Source organism: Danio rerio, chromosome 7, assembly GCF_049306965.1.
Source record: "Danio rerio strain Tuebingen ecotype United States chromosome 7, GRCz12tu, whole genome shotgun sequence".
NCBI lineage: Eukaryota > Metazoa > Chordata > Actinopteri > Cypriniformes > Danionidae > Danio > Danio rerio.
In genome coordinates, this window is record NC_133182.1 from 65,255,996 (window position 1) to 65,275,449 (window position 19,454).

At 32.0% G+C, this 19,454-nt stretch overlaps 1 protein-coding gene across 2 annotated transcripts in view; it reads left to right on the forward strand.

The window, feature by feature from the left end:
- The window catches only part of stim2b (stromal interaction molecule 2b), an 860,843-nt gene that overhangs the window by 627,564 nt on the left and 213,825 nt on the right, over nt 1-19,454 (forward strand). The gene's annotated exons all lie outside the window — the stretch shown is intronic.

The window sequence follows — 19,454 nt, forward strand, 5'->3', positions numbered from 1 at the left end:
AGTTAATGGCCTTTTAAATATGTGTGTGTGTGTGTGTGTGTGTGTGTGTGTCTCAAAGCATACAGCAATACTGTATAGGTCACTTTGTGTGTCTTTGTCTGTGGAAATAGCCACTGATTTTTTCACCAGCCTGATCCACATAACGTACTGTATGTGGTCATGAAGAACAGCTGGCTCAACTAGAGTCATATCCACTTTCTTTTTACTCTTCTCCTTCATACTAATTTAATCAGACACCTTTTATTGGTAGATCTGTAGATTTACGTGGATCCTGCACCGTCTTCCTTGTAGTGTAGTATACAAGTAGGCGACCCATCAAATAAGGCAATACTCCAGCATTGTAGGCCTATAATGTAGTCGTTTTCGGGAAAAACTGTAACTTGAATGTTTCTGCAAAAAGAAAAAAACAAACAAACAAACAAAAAAAAAACTTCACTTGTTGCCTCCACTAGATTTTTCGCTCCATCCTTATGAAATATGTTTATTCTGTCCTCTTTGCAAAAATCTTCCATGAGGTAGTATAAGCTCTTGCACTTAGTTTCCCAGAATTCTTGCATTTAAGTCTTCTTCAGTTTTATCTTCAATTCAGAATCATCCGAGCGCAAACATCCATTATGGGGAAGATGGCACTAGACAAACCTGTATTTTTCACTTCTCATTGGTTTTAAACTTTTACTATGCCCACAAAAAATAAACATTTCTCTCTTTTTAAGAAATGCAGTGTGATTTTACCATATTTAAATACGTTCAGGCGAACTCCGGGTCTGGTGGGAGCACTTTTAACTTAGCTTAGCATAAATCATTGAATCGGATTAGACCATTAGCATCTTACTCAAACATTTCAAAAAAGATTTTTGTAAATTTTTCTTGCAGACTCCTTTAGACTTCTTAAAGATGACTGTTTGACTGCAGAACAACCAACATGTTCTCAATAAATAATTCAGCTTGAAAGAGTCTCCTGGTTTCGAACGAAACTTAAGATTCTTCTCATAGGTAAAAAAAAAAAAAAAAGATACACTGCAACTTTCTGAGATTAAATCAAGTAAAAATAAATTCTTTTTTTTCATAAAGGAACTTTTCTCTCTTTTTATAGAAATACAGTGTCATTTTACTATATTTGCCTATTTTAATCCATTCAGCCAATCTCCGGGTCTGGCAGGAGCACTTTTAGCTTAGCTTAGCTTTGCATAAATCATTAAATCGGATTAAACCATTAGCATTTTACTCAAAAAAAGTAGACTTCTGTAGACTTTTTAAAGATGACTGTTTGACTGCAGAACAACCAACATGTTCTCAATAAATAATTCTGCTTGAAAGAATCTCCTGGTTTGAGAGGAAACTTCTTTATTAAATCAAGCAAAAATATATATCTATTTTTTAGAGTAAAGATTTATTCTGATGAGTTGTTTCTTCCCTATGGAGACATTTTTTTATTGTGTCCAGTACATGATGTAACTGCAGTAAAGTGAAGCTTTAAACAGGAAACTAAGCAAAATTTATTTAACATTTTTAAGTGAGATGCTAATGGTCTAATCCGATTCAATGATTTATGCTAAGCTAAGCTAAAAGTGCTCCTGCCAAACTCAGAAATCGGCTTAAAGTGGCACATCACCATGAACTCATCCATAACTACTCATGAACTCCTGTGATTAAACTGTTGATGTGGGCAGAACACTTTTCTATTGTTATTCAGTGTAAAGTAGTTCATGAGTAGTTAAGAATGGGTTAATGATGATGTCCCCCTCTAAGTAAAGTCATGATGTAATCATGTGTTAACAGCTCATGAGTTCAAGATGGTTAAATTAAGCATAAACGAATGCGGTAATTATTAGATTAACAAACAATGTACTAACAAGTAATTAAGGTAGCCGGTATTCACACATGAAATCATGTGACTCATGTTGTAGTTAAAGTTAGTTCATGATTCGATTCAATGAGTTATGCTAAGCTAAAAGTGCTCCCGTCAAACACAGAGATCGATTTAAGAGATTAAAATATGGTAAAATTCAGCTGTTGAACTCTGAGAGGCTTGTAAAATGAGCCTGTTTCCCTTAAAAAAAATGGAGTGTTTCTTTAAGAAGTCAACTTATTTTGTTTTTATTCTTTGTTTTTCAAGGAATTATGAATGCTAGCATTCAAATGACATTGAGTCATATCTTTCCATCCTTTTTTTTCTATTATTATTATCATCATGCTTCCCTTCATATTCCAAAAAAAGAAGAAAAAATAAATGAAATAATAAGTGCTTTAAGCCAGTCGGCCTTGAAATGAAACAGCATCATTGAAACAGTTCCTAGACAAACGAAATAATCCAGATCGTAAATCAAGTTTGACGTTAGCGATGTTGTTGTTAGCATAGCTCAAATATATATCATCATTTAAAGTGAGAACATTTCTGAACTGCTCCGTCACTCTGATTGCTGCCTCTGTTGAACTTTTTGTTTACATTTTCTTTTGTTTCTCAGCTCTACCCTTCATTTACTATGGTGTTATTGTGGTAAAGTGCATTATGTTGCTGTCTGAACAAACCGATTGACAATCTTGCTGTTTTTTACTGTTTACATTGTTTTGAAGGTGTTGAGCTTTAGAATGAAGGATTTGTTTAGACCCATTTCAAAAATAGAGGACACATTCTAACATAAATTGGCATTTATATCATTTTCCGGTCAGCTGAGCAGCTCGACTTGAAACTTTTTTCATTTCATTTCTGAGGCATGTATGTAGAGAGCCTTAAATATTCACTTAATAAGCAAATCTAGTCAGCTTTCTCTCTATAGTCATTCATCTGGTGTCATTTATGTCTAGTTTTATATTTCACTCCTGTAACTTTGCTCTTCCAAAAATTACCTTTGTTTATTTTGTGCTTAATGATTTCAATGTATAGATGATATGCCAAATGTCTTATACTTACATTCTCATGCACTGCTTATTAAACATGGCTCAAGAGGCAGCTTTTCAAAGATATCTCGATAGTTAGAGGAGAAAAAATATTGTACTGTAGACAAAGTGGTAATCTTTAGCTTTTCTAGTTCCTGCTTTCACAGCTTGGATTGGTTACAATGTTGTCTTGCATTGCCCTTTGGATTATCAAAAGGATTAAAGGGATAGTTCACCCAAAATGAAAATGAGCTAATTATTAATTTTTCCTTCAGCTCAGTTCCTTATTTATCAGGGGTCACCACAGCGGAAGGAACCGACAACTATTCCAGCAAATGTTTTACACTGCGGATGCCCTTCCAGCCGCACTCATTACTGGGAAATATTTTCACTCATGAAGTTTTTAATCTTTACAAGTGTCTATTGAACACAAAAGAAGATATTTTAAAGTATGTTCATTGCTGGCACTGATTGACTTGCTTAGTAGGAAAAATACAATGGAAGTCAATTAGTGCTGCAAAAAAGTGTTTTTGTCTTGTTTCTAGTTCATATATATATATATATATATATATATATATATATATATATATATATATATATATATATATATATATATATATATATATACACACACACACACACACACACACACACATACACATTCACACACACAGTTAAAGTCAGAATTATTAGCCTCCCTTTGAATTTTTTTTTTCTTTCTTAATATTTCCCAAATAATGTTTCACAGAGCAAGGAAATTTTCACAGTATGTGATAATATTTCTTCTTCTGGAGAAAGTCTTATTTGTTTTATTTCGGCTAGAATAAAAACAGTTTTTAATTTTTTAAATACCATTTTAAGGGATTGACTGGTGGCTAATAATTCAGAGTGGCTAATAATTGTGACTTGTATGATATGTATGTATATATAAAACTCGTAAATCAAAAAGTTTTCTAAAAAAGCAAAAATATTGTTTTGATTCCAGAAATAAGTCGTCAACATTAAGCAAGGTTTTACGGTAACACTTTACAATAACATGAATAATGATGTATTAACATGTAAACTAAACATTAAATTATTATGAATTAATGATGAGTAGGGACGGACAAAATTTGCGGACATTTTTGTAAAAAAAAAAAATAATAATAATAATATATATATATATATATATATATATATATWATATATATATATATATATATATATATATATATAAAGATTTATATAAATCTTAAATAATTTTTTCGATTATTTTAATAGCCCTTTCTAATGCAAATATTTTACAGACACTTCTCTTGCCTTATTTCTATTTGTTTTATATTCTGTCTTTTTATTTTTACCTTGTCTTTTTTATTTTTACCTTATGTATGTTGTGACTGCTTGTAAATGTGCTTTATAAATAAATGAACTTGAACTTACTTACTTACAAACTTAACTACTTGTTAGTAAATTTTTGCTAATTATTTAACATTTAAGTTTAAGCTTAATGTAACCAGCATGAACTCATAAGCTGTTAATACATAATTATGTCATGACTTTACTTGGAGGGGTGTCATGAACTCCTGTGTTTAAACTGTTGATGTTGACACTTTGTTGAACACTTTTCGTTAACACAGATCACAATTCATGGTAATAACAAACCATTAACAAACACTACTAGCTTAATAAACTACTAATTAGCTGTTTATTAATAGTTAGTAAGGTAGTCGTTGGGTTTAGGTTTTGAGTTGGATTAGGGATCTAGAATAAGATCATACTTTATATCTACAAATGAACAGATCATATCTTAGTAATAGACAGGTAATAAGCCAGTAGTTAATAGCATGAATTGTGACCTGAACTAAAGTGTTACCCACTTTTCTATTGTTATTCAGTGTAAACGCACTAGTTGGACATTTATAAGGAGATTATAAGTAGTTAAGAATAGGTAAATGATGAAATCCCCCTCTAAGTAAAGTCATGAAAACAGCTCATGAGTTCATGCTGGTTAAATTAAGCATAAACTAATGTGGTAACTAATATATTATTTAACAAACCATCATGTACTAATAAGTAATTAAGGTAGCCGTTGTTCACACATGAACTTATTTGGCTCAGGTTGTAGTTAAAGTTAGTTTATGGTTAGTGCACGCATTAACTCATCATTAGTTCATAATAAAGTAATGTTTAGTATACATATTAATACAGCATTATTCATGTACACTTATTATAAGGGGTTTTTCTTTGAAACAAGCTAAATAATCTGCTAATAGTATAAATAAAAATTCTTATTTCAAACCAAAATACCAGCCTAATCTCACGAGGAAAAGTAAGTATTTTACTTTTTGTCAGTTTAGTGGCTAATTCATATGAATTCGTACGAGTTTAATCATACGAAAATGTATGCTTTTAAAAAGAAGGCGTGGCATCTAACCTCACCCCTAACCCCAATGGTCATTAGGTGATGAGCAATTTGTACTAAATTGTACGAATTAGATCATACGAAGTCATACGTATTAGCCACTAAATCAAAAGGTTATGAATTGCCATGAGATTGCGTTTGAAATAGTGTATTGGCTGATTATTTTGATTGTTTTAAGGAAAAACACATTTAATATTGGCTTATTTCTAGAAAAAGTCATGCTTGTTTTTACTTTTTCTTGATCTATGTTGAATTTTAGATTTTTAGGATGAAAACAAGACAAAAACTGCAGCGGTCTTCAAAATGGATGTGTTTGTTTGTGTTCAACAGAAGTAGAAGTGAGTAAATAAAGACAGAATTTTTATATTCTTTTGGGTGAACTATCTCTTAATAGGGCACGGCTATTTTCAGTTTTTCTGTCAGGAGAGTTCTGTGTGTGTTGTTATGCCTCTGCGGACAGATTTAGTTCAGTAATCCACCCTTTCCGCTGGTTTTGCACTTAGAGAAAACCACATTTGTCTAGATTAGCTGCGGCCTATTTTGATGCTCTGTTCTAGACTTTATGTGTTGAGCTCGCCCTCCATCCTTCTTAAATGTTCGCCTCCCGTTTGTTTGTTCTTGTGTTTCGATCTGTCTGCTTCTTGGTCTGTTAGTTCTAATATTCAGAGGTATCAGTTAAGGTAGCAATCTCAGTCCTTAATGGGCCACTGATGTTAGGATCGTGTGCCCAACTGTGAAACAAGGGGCAGTAAAAATGACAAAAAAAAAAAAAAAAAAAACATTAGTTCTGTTTCAGTTGTCTGTTTGTCTGATTTTTGTACATATTGCACCTGCTCAGTTCATTGAATAATAAAACTGCAATATTGGCATACAAAACTGAGATTTATTTTCTGTGTGTACTTTTAACACAATTTTATGGAAATCCCTAACTTTTTGATTTAGTGGCTTATTCATATGAATTTGTATGATTTTATTTGTACAATTTAGTGGGATCTGCTCATCCCCAAATGATGGTTGGGTTTGAGGGTGGGGTTTGGTTTCACACCTCTTTATTTAAATTGTGCATGTTCATGCAACTAAACCACTAAACTGATACAAGAGCAATATACACTCACAATTTATATATATATATATATATATATATATATATATATATATATATATATATATATATATTTTTTTTTTTTTTTTTTTTTAATGCTTGAACTGACAATAAAATAACATCAGAAAGTCCAAGAAATCACAGACAGATCTTTAAGAGATCAATACTTAACATAGTCATAAAAATATATATATAAAATCACATACAAATAATACCATTAGACAGAAAGAGAAAAAAAATATTTATAGAATTATAGTATTTAAAAATAATAATAGTAAAATTACTAAATTAAACAATCAAAATTAAACAAATAAATGAAATAACAATGACACTTAAACAAATAACCGTAAGGCAAGCAACTAAAATCGAGAATCTTTTTTAAATACATCTGCATAATATTTCAGAAATATTAGAATTTTTTTATTTATAATAAGATTAAGTGATTTTAGAAGTGAGTTAAATTCTATTCTAAAATAAGCAAAGGATGGATAATTATTTGCGAATTTCTGTTTGTGAATAAAAAATTTGCCATATAAGATTAAATAAATTTATGATTTTTTTCCAGGGATTTAGCTTTTGGGTTGTTATAATTAAAAATAATGTCTTTTAGATGAAAGCAGTTCACAGCATTGGCATAAAGAACAGGAGCTACTTGTTCAAACTACTTATTTAAAATGAGCTGAAACAACACAATTCTTGAGATTTCATTGGGACAACTTCATTTTTAAATTTTCAATCCACATAAGTTTGTTAAAAGTGTTAAGTTAACTTAATTGATTTGTGTTGGGATGACATACTTGAATTGTGTGGAACCCTGCATTTTTTACAGTGTAGTTTCCTCGTGAGATGAGGCTGATACTATTTGTTTATTTTATTAGTTCATCCAAAACTGATTATTCTGTCATCATTTAATCATCTTTTGCTTCTGTTGAACACACAAAAAAAAGATATTTTAAAAAATGTTGGAGACCGCTAACCATTGACTTCCATAGTTTTTGAATTTTCTACTATGGATATCAATGGCTACAGGTTTCTAACATTCTTCATAACATCTTATTTTGTGTTGAACAGTACAAGAAGCAACTCATGCTTTGGAAACCACCCTAGGGTGAGTAAATAGTGAATACATTTTAATTTTTAGGTGAACTATGCCTATAACCAAAGTCCCTTTAAGGCAAGTCATTTAACTTGGCAGCCATCTTTGAAACGCCTCTCGGGCAGTGTGCTCGGGCACTCTGTTTGTATAGGGAAACATCAAATTCTCCAAAACTGCTTGCCAAGCTTATTGAATTTCATATTGGGAATCACCAATAAAATTAATTAAACGACATCTGTCTCTTTAGTTTAATATCTAAACGTCCAAATCACACAAAATCTGCAGAAACTCACGTCTGGTCCAAGCCTTTCCCCCAGAGTATTGTCAGTCTATAGGGATCGATGATTGGCTTCTGTACTAGTAGGCGAGGCTTTATTCACCATACTGACAGCTACACTTTTTCTTATTCAAAAAGATACAAGTGACATGTCTTGTGTATCCTCAACACAATCTAACGGCAATCTGAACTAATTCGTATGAAATCACACAATTTAATTTGTACTATTTAGTACAATTCGCTCATCACCCAATGACGGTTGGGGGTTGGGTTGGGTTGGGTGCCATGCCTCCTTTTTAAAATCATACATTTTCGTTTGACTGAACTCGTATGAATTAGCCACTAAACTGCCAAAACATAACATATTTATGTTTCCTCATAAGATCAGGCTTGTATTCTATAGGGTTTGGTATAACTTCTGAAAATATGATTAACCAACACCATCTCGTGGCAATTCGTAACTTTTTGATTTAGTGGCTAATTTGTACAATTCGTGCAATTTAGTATGATTTGCTCATCAGCCAATGACGGTTGGGTTTAGGGGTGTGGTTGGGTGCCATCCTTTTTAAAATTATAAGATTTTTACAACTGAACTCGTACGAATAAGTCACTAAACTGACAAAATGAAAAATACTGACATTTTCCCGAGAGATCCGGCTAGATGAACAGTATTTCTGAGAACTTTATAATTTTAAAGCTGGTAAAAGTGTATACTTTCAATATGGTTTGTGGTCAACATTGGACAACAACTTAACATAAGGTAAGGTAACATAAACAATGTATTGCATAAACAATACGCCGTGAAAATGTAACCAACTTTACAAATATTGTCATTGGTTACATTAAATAAAAAGGTGAATCTGGTATAATTTAAACAAAAATAAACAGGGTTAACACTTTTTAATGGTTGAAGGAACAATGTGTTGGCATAACTTAGTGATAGCAATATGTTGTAGTGTATATATAGTGCTTAACAAATCTGTATAATTATTGTTTTAGTAGAATTATTTAGATCAGCGGTTCTCAAACTGTGGTACGTGTACCACTAGTGGTACACAGGCTTCTAGTGGTTGAAGAAGATTTTTACATTAAATAAAAAGGTGAATCTGTTCAATTACAATCAATTACAAATATAATCAATTACATGGTACGCAGAGGAATCGATGAATAATTAGGTAAAAATGAGCACACTTTTAACCCTTTGACGCATAATACCGATGTGATCCGTGAATTGATTTTAATAGGGTAAACCTTTTATTTTCAGTTTTCTAATGTTTGTTATGTATTCTATCAATACTCAAGCTAATCTCCTCCTGATTATTTATCACAATTGTTGGGGGCTTATCCTGTATTGTATGGTTTAATTATGGTTTAATTAAAGGCTTTTCTGACACACAAAGCCTACTCTAAGCCGCAGTAAGCAGATCTAATTTCTAATTAAAATATATGATCAAACTCACATATTTAGTATACAAGTTAATGTTTAGATTTCAAAGTTATACAAATAAATCATATATATATATATATATATATATATATATATATATATATATATATATATATATATATATATATATATATATATATATATATATATATATATATATATATATATACATGCAACATCTATTTAAAAAAAACTGATCAAAAAGTCTATATATGAATATGATGACATATAGCTTGAGGTCCAAGGAACATTTCCAGGTTTCAATGAATAGGATACTACTATATGTTAACACTTTACATTTAAGTACAGCATTTTTCTTTTTTCTTTTTTTTTTTTCCTTTTTAAGAACAGGATCATTTTTAATGAAGCACATTATAATAAACATTATTTATGTTTTTACCTGTAAGCATTTATACTATTTATAATGTTGGCTGACAATAATAAATGATCTTAATAAATAAACTGCCTGGTTTTTGAACTGTGCAGAGCTGTAGCTGCTTTATTAGGGCTGCTACTCTACTGTATTTTAATACTGTCATGATGGTGTTACTTGGAGAGACGATTTTTTTTAAGGTGTTACTTGGTGAAAAAAGTTTGAGAACCGCTGATTTAGATAATTGTTTTACTTTTATATTTATAAAGGTAAATCACAAATGTTTAAAAAAATCTTAAAATCCATTTAAAAAAGCTGGGTTTCACATCATTCCGTCATGTTGTCCTTACATGAATCTATTAATTTAACTTGTGTTTTTTCTTTTCTTTTCTTTCTTTTTTTTGACAAATGTAAGTTGATTGAGCATGAAACAATTAAGTTGTCCCCCCAAAAACTAAGAATTGTGTTGTTTCCGTTCATTTTAAGTAAGTAGTTTGAGCAAGCAGCAACAATCCTTTTTTGAGTGAACTAAAAATTTTTTACTTTAAAGCCAGAAATGAATCTAGCATAAACTTAATTAATTTAAACCGTAATTGTATTGAAGTAATAACCTGATTCCAAAAAAGTTGGGACACTGTGTAAATTTTGAATAAAAAAGAAATGCAACAATTTTCAAATCTCATATTTTATTTACAATATAATATAGATAACATCGATGCTGAAAGTGAGAAATTTTTAATTTTAGGTCAGATATTGGCTCAATTTGGATTTCAAGACAGCTACACATTCCAAAAATGTGGGACAGGTAGCAATAACAGGCTAGACAAGCCAAATGTACAAATGAGGAGCAGCTGGAGAACTAATTTTCTACTTATTAGGTCAATTGGCAACATGATTGGGTATAAAAAGTTTCGTGTGGCAGTGTCTCTTAGAGGTCAAGATGGGAAGAGGATCTAACTTTTCCAATACTGCGCCATAAAATAGTAGAGCAATATCAGAAAAGTTTATCAGCAAAAACAATTAAATATTGCAAACAGTTGGAAGTTATCACCATGTATTAATTAATTAATTAATTCATTCATTCATTCATTCATTCATTCATTCATTCATTCATTCATTCATTCATTTTCTTTCCGGCTTAGTCCCTTTATTAATCCGGGGTCACCACAGCAGAATGAACTGCCAACTTATCAAGCACATTTTTACACCAGATTCCCTTTCAGCCGCAACCCATCTCTAGGAAAAAGTCCACAAATACTCATTCACACTCATACACTATGGGCAATTTAGCCTACCCAATTCACCTGTACCACATGTCTTTGGACTGTGGGGAAACCAGAGCACCCGGAGGAAACCCACGTGAACGCAGGGAGAACATGCACACTCCACACAGAAACGTCAACTGCCTCAGCTGAGGCTCAAACCAGCGACCTTCTTGCTGTGAGGCGACAGCACTACCTACTGCGTCACTGCGTTGCCCTCCAAAGTTTCAGAGAATCTAAAACAACTTCTGTGAGTAAGGGTCAAGGCTGAAATGCCGTACTGGAGGCCAGTGATCTTCAGGCCCTTAGATGGCACTGCATCACAAACAGGAATGCTACTGTAATAGAAATAACAGTATGGACTCAGGACTACTTCCATGAAACATTGTTGTGAACACAATCCACTGTACCATTTGCCATTGCCGGCTAAAAGACTATAGGTCAAAAAATAAGCCACATTTAAACATGATTTAGAAGCTCAAGCATTTTCTCTGGGCCAAGGCTCATTTAATATGGACTATGGAAAACTGTTCTGTGGTCAGACTAATCAAAATCCGAAGTTTTTTTTTTTTCCCAAAAAAACTTGGACGCCATTTTATCTGGACTAAAAAGTACCAGGGGAACCCAAGTTGTTATAATTGCTCAATTCAGAAGACTGCATGGGGTTGCATGAGTGCGTGTGGCATAGGCAGCTTACACATCTGTAAAGGCACCATCAATGCTAAAATATATATGCAAGTTCTAAAACATTACATGCTCCTATCCAGATGTCGTCTCATTCTGGGAAGCCCTCGCATTTTCCAACATGACAATGCCAGACTGCATCAATTACATCATTGATGTGTGGAAGAAGGATCCAGGTACTTAAATGACCACCCTGCAATCCAGATCTTTCACCCATAGAAAACATTTGGCTCATCATAAAGAGAAAGATGCAACAAAGAAGAGCAGCTAGAAGACTGTATTAGACAAGAATGGGAGAACATTTTCTATTCCTACACTTGAATAACTTGTCTCCTCAGTCTCCTGATGTTTGCAGACTGTTGTAAAAAGAAGAGGGGATGCCTCACAGTGGTAAACATGATCTTGTCCCAACTTTTTTGAAAAACATTCTGAAAGGTGTTGATGCCATGAAATATAAAATCTATATATTTCCCCCCTCTAAATTACATTTAATATGTCATCTATGTTATATACTGAATACAATATTGAAATGTGGATCTTCCACATCATTGCATTCAGATTTTATTCAGTTTATACAGTGTCCCAACTTTTTTGGAATGGGGTTTGTATAACTGTAACAGGGCATCTGAATAACAAAATATTATAATAATAAATGTGTTTGCTATTTTATTGGTGAACTGTCCAATACAGAGAGATCAAAATAACAGATGAATGTTAACTTTGGTGAATGGTAATCAAATTTGCTGATCTGATCTATTTGGATAGTGTTTTATCAAATGTAAATCATAGTCTAAGTTAAAAGGATTGTTCTCTAAAAAAAAAAAGAAAGCTAAAAGGAAACAGAAGATGAATTTTAGCTGCAACTCTGCTCTCTTTGGCAAAACATAAAATAAAAACCAAACGCAACTGCCATTTTGAGAGTCAAAAAAAAGCACATACAAGCAACACAAAATGAAAACATGTGGTCTGTGATGCTGTATTGAGGTCTTGTGAAAATAAAAAGTTGGTTTTAAATTTTTAAATGTTCAACTTAAGCAAAAAGTCACCTGTATCCTTAATCGCCTGAGAGATTTATTTATTTACTTTGGTGTGAACTATCACTTTAACGCTGATTTAGGCATAATTAAAGGTTTAAGCAAACAGAAACATACTACATTAACAAAGATACCGTACAGATATACTATAAATTTTGTTTAAGCTAAAAATGGCTAAATGTTAGTTGAGGAATACACTACTAAAATTGATCATTGGAAAAGTGGTAGAAGGTGGATTTTTCTGATGTATCATCTGTTGAGCTGCATCCCAATCTTCACAAATACTGCAGAAGACCTACTGGAACTTGGATCCAAGATTCTCACAGAAATCAGTCAAGTTTGGTGAAGGAAAAATCATAGTTTAGGGTTACATTGGGGGCGTGCGAGAGATCTGCGAAGAGAATGGTAACATTAACAGCTTAAGGTATCAAGATATTTGTGCTGCCCATTACATTACAAACCACAGGAGAGGGCAACTTCTTCAGCAAGATTCTGCAGCTCCTTCTCACACTTCAGCCTCCACATGAAAGCTCCTGAAAGCAAAGAAGGCCAAGGAGCTCGATTATTGGCCAGCCCAGTCACCAGACATGAACACTACTGAGCATGTCTGGGGTAAGATGAAGGAGGAGGTATCAAAGATGAATCCAAAGAATCTTGATGAGCTCTTGGAGTCCTGCAAGAACGCTTTCTTTGTCATTCCAGATGACTTTATTAACAAGCGATTTGAGTCATTGCGGAGATGTATGGATGCAGTCCTCCAAGCTCATGGGAGTCAGACACAATATTCATTCTGTTTCCACTGCAGCATGACTTTATATTCTATAATGGACATTATTTCTGTTCAGTGACAAGACTTTTGTCTAAGCAAAGTCAGACCTTACTGTCCTAATGAAATCATTCAAAATCAAGCCATGATCATATTTTATTGTGGTAAAATAAGCGTAATCTAGAGGCCTTTGATTTTCATATAAGCCACTTCTGATACCAAATGATCATCTAGAAGTCCAGTTATTATTCATTGTTCCTAAATCTTGGATAGGCGACAAGACTTTTGTCAGGTAGTATATTGTAGCTTTAACAAACTTTACCAAAACCATTTGAAATGATTAAGGCCTCATTTTTAACGGTTGCTGCTGTACTGCAATGGAAACTATTTCTTGATTTGTCAACCCAGCTTTTATATATTTAGCAGCACACTCTCAGCCAACAATATTTCCATTAAACCACCCAAATGTTTTTATTGGGTCACTGTGTGCGATTCTGTCATTTTGCAGACGCCTTTTATCAGTAATGGCTGATAGATGAGATAAATCAAGCATGAAGTTACTTTGTAGCCTGGGATTGAACTTCTGTTTATAAAGGGTCAGTTCACAAAAGTCAAAGTTACATTTTAGTTATATAAAGATTATACACACACAAAAAAAGATTTTGTCTGCTTGTTCAAATTAAAATGTTTAAAGATTTATTTTTGTCATTTATTAGATAGGATAGTAATTAGACAGGAAACGAAGTGGAAGAGACAGAAGTGGATAGGGTAGGAAAATGTGCTTCAGCTGGGATTTGAACTCAGAATGCCCTGAAGTGCTCCCGCACTTGTCAACTCGCTAACCACTAGACTATTTTGCTAACCGAATTACATATTTAAAATGAGCTAAAACAACACAATTCTAGAGATTTTTGGAGGAAACGTAATGATTTTATTTTCAATCTTCTAAAAATCTACAGGAATGGTTTGTTTCAGCGAATTTAAAATAAAGTGTATAATCTGAGATAATGAGAAAAAACAAGCGTGAAGTTATTTTGTAGCCTGGGATTGAACATATGTTTTTAAAGAGTCAGTTTACGAAAGGTAAAGTTATATTTTGGTTATACAAAGATTATAAACTCAATACACACACTCAAACATACGTATTATATATATATATCCACAGTTGAAGTCAGAATTATTATCCACCCTTTATTTTTTTTTCTTCTTTAAATATTTCCCATATGATGTTTAACAGAGCAAGGAAATTTTCACAGTATGTCTGATATTTTTTTTCTTCTTCAGAAATACTTATTTGTTTTATTTCTGCTAAAACAAAAGCAGTTTTTAAATTTTTTTAAACACCATTTTAAGGTCAAAATTATTAGCCTCTTTAAGCTATATTTTTTTTATAATCTACAGTACATACCATCATTATACAATAACTTGCCTAATTACCCTAACCAGCCTAGTTAACCTAATTAACCTAGTTAAGCCTTTAAATGTCACTTTAAGCCATATAGAAGGGTCCTGAAAATATCTAGTAATAATATTATTTACTGTCATCATAGCAAAGATAAAATAAACATTAAACAGAAATTGGGGAAAAAATAAACAGGGGGCTAATAATTCCTATTATTTTAAATTACATAAATGAGCTTTCAATGTATTACTTAACCTCTACTAAATTAGTTATGTTAATTCCATGGATTTGTGTTGGGACAACATGAATGAATTGTGTTAAATCCTTCATTTAGTTGTATATTTTGTTTATGTAATATTCAAAAACAGAGACATATCTTAAAATATCTTCTTCGTGGAAGAAAATTATACAAACTCTTGAAAAAAGTTAAGTTGTTAGTTTGCCATTTATAAGCAGTTCTTATAGGAGGAAACATTTTTACTTGGTGTGAAGAACAACAATCAATTAATTAAAGACCAAAACATTAATTCCTTAATTTTTGGATTTAAAGTGTCAAAAATTGTATTATTTATTTGTTTGCTTGCGTATTTCTATTAATTTATTTATTTAATTAAAATTTTTTATTGACACTTTAAAGAACCATTTGGTTAATGGAATCTCCCTTTGGATGTTAAAAGTTATTCATGGAACCATTAATGCAACAAAGAGCCTCAGTAAAATAAGGAAATGTTGACTACTTAAGCGAGTAAACCTGTTGCCTTAAAATTATTAATTAAACAAACTATGTGCATAATTATATATATATATATATATATATATATATATATATATATATATATATATATATATATATATATATATATATATATATATATATATATATATAGATATATATATATGATAAATTAATTAGACCAGCAGGGGGCAGTCTGCACCCAATGCCCTAGTATATTGATGGGGACTCTATACTGCTCAGTGAGCACTCTTAAAATTCTAAATTGTCCTTTGAAAAAGTGTAGGGGTTAAACCCTGGCATCCTGGCCAAATTTGCCCACTGTCCTCTGTCAATCATGGCCTTCTAACCATCATCATACCATGATTGGCTTCATCACTCTGTCTCCTCTCCACCAATCAGCTGGTGTGTTGTGTGTTTTGGTGCAATATGGCTGCCACTGAGTCATCCAGGTGGATGCTGCACACAGATAGTGATGAGGAGATTCCCCCAAAATATGCAGTGCTTTGAGTGTCCATAAAAATGCTATTTAAATATAAAGAATCTTTATTATTTAAAAGAAAATAAGTCAAGTCAACTTTTCAGTTTAAGTTACAACATGTTGTTGACTCACTTTTTAAAGTTAACTTGTCAATTTTAAGGCAACAAGTTTACTTACTTTTTCTGTAAGGTACCTTAAAGTCTTACCTTGCATTTTTAAGAGTACAAGTTTGTAACATCATTTGGTAAAAAAAAGATGATAGGGTTTCAGTAAACAAGGATCTCTACCATATGCTGCCATAAATGCATCAAATAATACAATACAGCCATGTTATCAATGTCTTTCAGTATTATTTTAATATTAAAAACACATGATCAACAACTTTTAACGCTTCACAAGAATCCAGTGACATAAAACTCACAATGGGAAAACTTCAGTCTGGCCCTCAGGTCGCCTTTCACACAAAGCACTCCTAAAATATTCATGTTTTCGATAATTAACGAACTGTCAAATGTGAATCTCCTCAGGGTTTTGAAATGTTTTCTTTAATAAGCAGTTTATTATCTGTGGCTGGTTAGATGCCCTGCTTTAAACATTAATCAGGTGATAAAGACTAGATGGTTTTAAGAAAACACTCCAATTTTTGGAAATAGGTTTATTTTACATCCGTATAAAAAGTTTACCATTTTTAAATCCATTCAGTCGACCTCTGTGTCTGGCAGGAGCACTATTAGCTTAGCTTAGCATAAATCATTGAATCATATTAGAGTATTATGTTTGAATTCTTAAATTTTGGTTGTTTGATAAATTCTCAATTTACTGCTTGATACGTACAGTTAAAGTCATTTTTAGCCCCCGTGAATTGGTTTTCCCCCTTTTTTTCCCATAATTTCTGTTTAACGGAGAGATTTTTATGACACATTTCTTAACATAATAGTTTTAACAACTCATTTCTAATGACTGATTCTGTTATCTTTGCCATGATGACCGTAAATAATATTTAACTAGATATTTTTCAAGACACTTCTATACAGCTTAAAGTGACATTTAAAGGCTTAACTAGGTTAATTAGGTTAAATAGGCAGGTTAGGGTAATTGGGCAAGTTATTGTATAACGATAGTTTGTTCCGTAGACTATCAAAAAATAAATAAATAAATAAAAAGCTTAAAGGGGCTTATAATTTTGACCTTAAAATAAATAAATAAATAAATAAAAAACGGCTTTTATTTTAGCCGAAATAAAACAAATAAGACTTTATACAGGAGAAAAAAAAAAGATAATTCTGTGAAAATTTCCTTGCTCTGTTAAACATGATTTGTGAAATATTCTTAAAAAAAAAAAAAAAAAAAAACTCAAAAGGGGGCTTATAATTCTGACTTCAACTGTATGTATTTACATCATGTGCAAAGGCTGATGGGAAATGAAAGTTGATATTTTCTCCACAGCAGGTGCAGATATTTGTTACTTAGCTGCATAATATCATTTTCCCTGGTGCAACCGTGGTACAACAGCAAAGTTTCTTGATCATTACGCCAGAATGAGTATAGTTCCTTTCTAAGCTATCGACCTAGAAAATATCAACTTTTCCTTTTCTGTCAGCTTTAGCACCCAATGTTACTACAGAAGTCAAGAGTTAAGCTTCAAATCTTTTTTTTTTTTAAACGAGATGCTAATTGTCTAATCCAATTCAATTATTTATACTAAGGTAAGCTAAAAGTGCTCCCGCCAGACAGAAATCGACTCAATGGATTTAAAAAACCCAGCTGTTTAGCTCTAGGATGCTTGTAAATTGAACAACTTTCCAAAATAAAAATGGAGTGCTCCTTTTATGCATCTCTGTCTGTAAGTATATACAGCATCTCAACATGGTTGAATATTTTATTTTATTTTATACCATTAATCATTTTTGAGAGATGACAGTAAAAATGTTATAAAGACACAGAGTTGATGCATTTTATGTGTCCAGGTGAAAAACATCCCAGAAGTAAGAAGCAGCCTTGACTAGGTTCTTTGAAGTGCACAACAGCTGTGAAAAGTCTCATGCGCTGATAAGGACAGACTCTGTGTCACAGTGTACAAACAGCACGGCTGCGTTTACACACAAGATAAAGATAGACTGTGTACTTTCCTAAGAAAGCTACATAAGAATGTTACATGGGCACAACTTGGGACATTTGTTTTTATTTTGTAAATATGTGTGATATTGGCAAAGGATACAACAAGGCTTTGTAAGTTTAAGTTATTTATCAAACAGAGAAATATCTGAAATCATTAGTGAAGCTGATATGTTGAACATAAAAAATATTCTGAATTGATGGATCACATGTACAAAACTCTCTTTCATCTCAGGGTCAGTTAGATTTATTATTTATTTAAAAGAAAATAATTTTTTATTGAGCAAGGCTGCATTAAATTTATCAAAAGTGGAGGTTTTACATAGTTGCAAAAAAAAAAAAAAATATATATATATATATATATATTTAACTGAGATATTTTTTCAACACATTTCTAAACATAATAGTTTTAATAACTCATTTCTAATAACTGATTTATTTTATCTTTGCCATGATGACAGTAAATAATATTTTACTAGATATTTTTCAAGACCCTTCTATACAGCTTAAAGTGACATTTAAAGTCTTAACTAGGTTAATTTGGTTAACTAGACAGGCTAGGCTATTTAGTCGTTATTGTATAAGGATGGTTTGTTTTGTAGACTATCAAAAAAAATTTAGCTTAAAGGGGCGAATAATTTTGACCTTAAAATGGTGTTTAAAAAATTTAAACTCCTTTTATTCTTGCCGAAATAAAACAAATAAGACTTTCTCCAGAAGAAAAAACATTATCAGACATACTGTGAATATTTCCTTGCTCTGTTAAACATCATTTGGGAAATATTTTTTTAAAAATCAAAGGATGGTTTCCACAAAAATATTGAGAAGCACAACAATTTTCAACTTCAATATTTATTAATAAAATTGATTACTGCTTATATAAAAAAAGAGCAGCAAATCTGTATATATGAATGCAATATATTTTTAAATATTTAAAAAGTGCCCCTATTTTGGTTAATTAAAATGTAGTGGTTTTGTGAAACATAACAAACACATAAAACATTAAGATATCTCCTAAAAGAAAGACAGCAATTCCAATTTCAGATCAGTAACAGATCTCCAGCAGCTAGACAACGAAAGTGAAACAATTTAGTGTTGGAGGTTTCATGGATAAATTTGACCTGTCTGGTGGCCAATCTTCATGGATTGCACATTTCATTAGCAGAGTAAAAGCACAGCTTTGCTTAAAACATTGCAATGCACACAACATTATTTGTGACATAGGAGTTCAAATTTTTTGTGCTCATCTTGTTGGTGCATTTGTGACCAAGACAGCAAGTCTTTATGATGTATCAAGTGCCACAGTATCCAGCAAATATAATGTCAGCAAATCAAAAAAAGAAGAAAAACCACATCCAACAGGAGTAACTGTGGATGCAAGAGAAAGCTGTCTGAAAAGGTTGT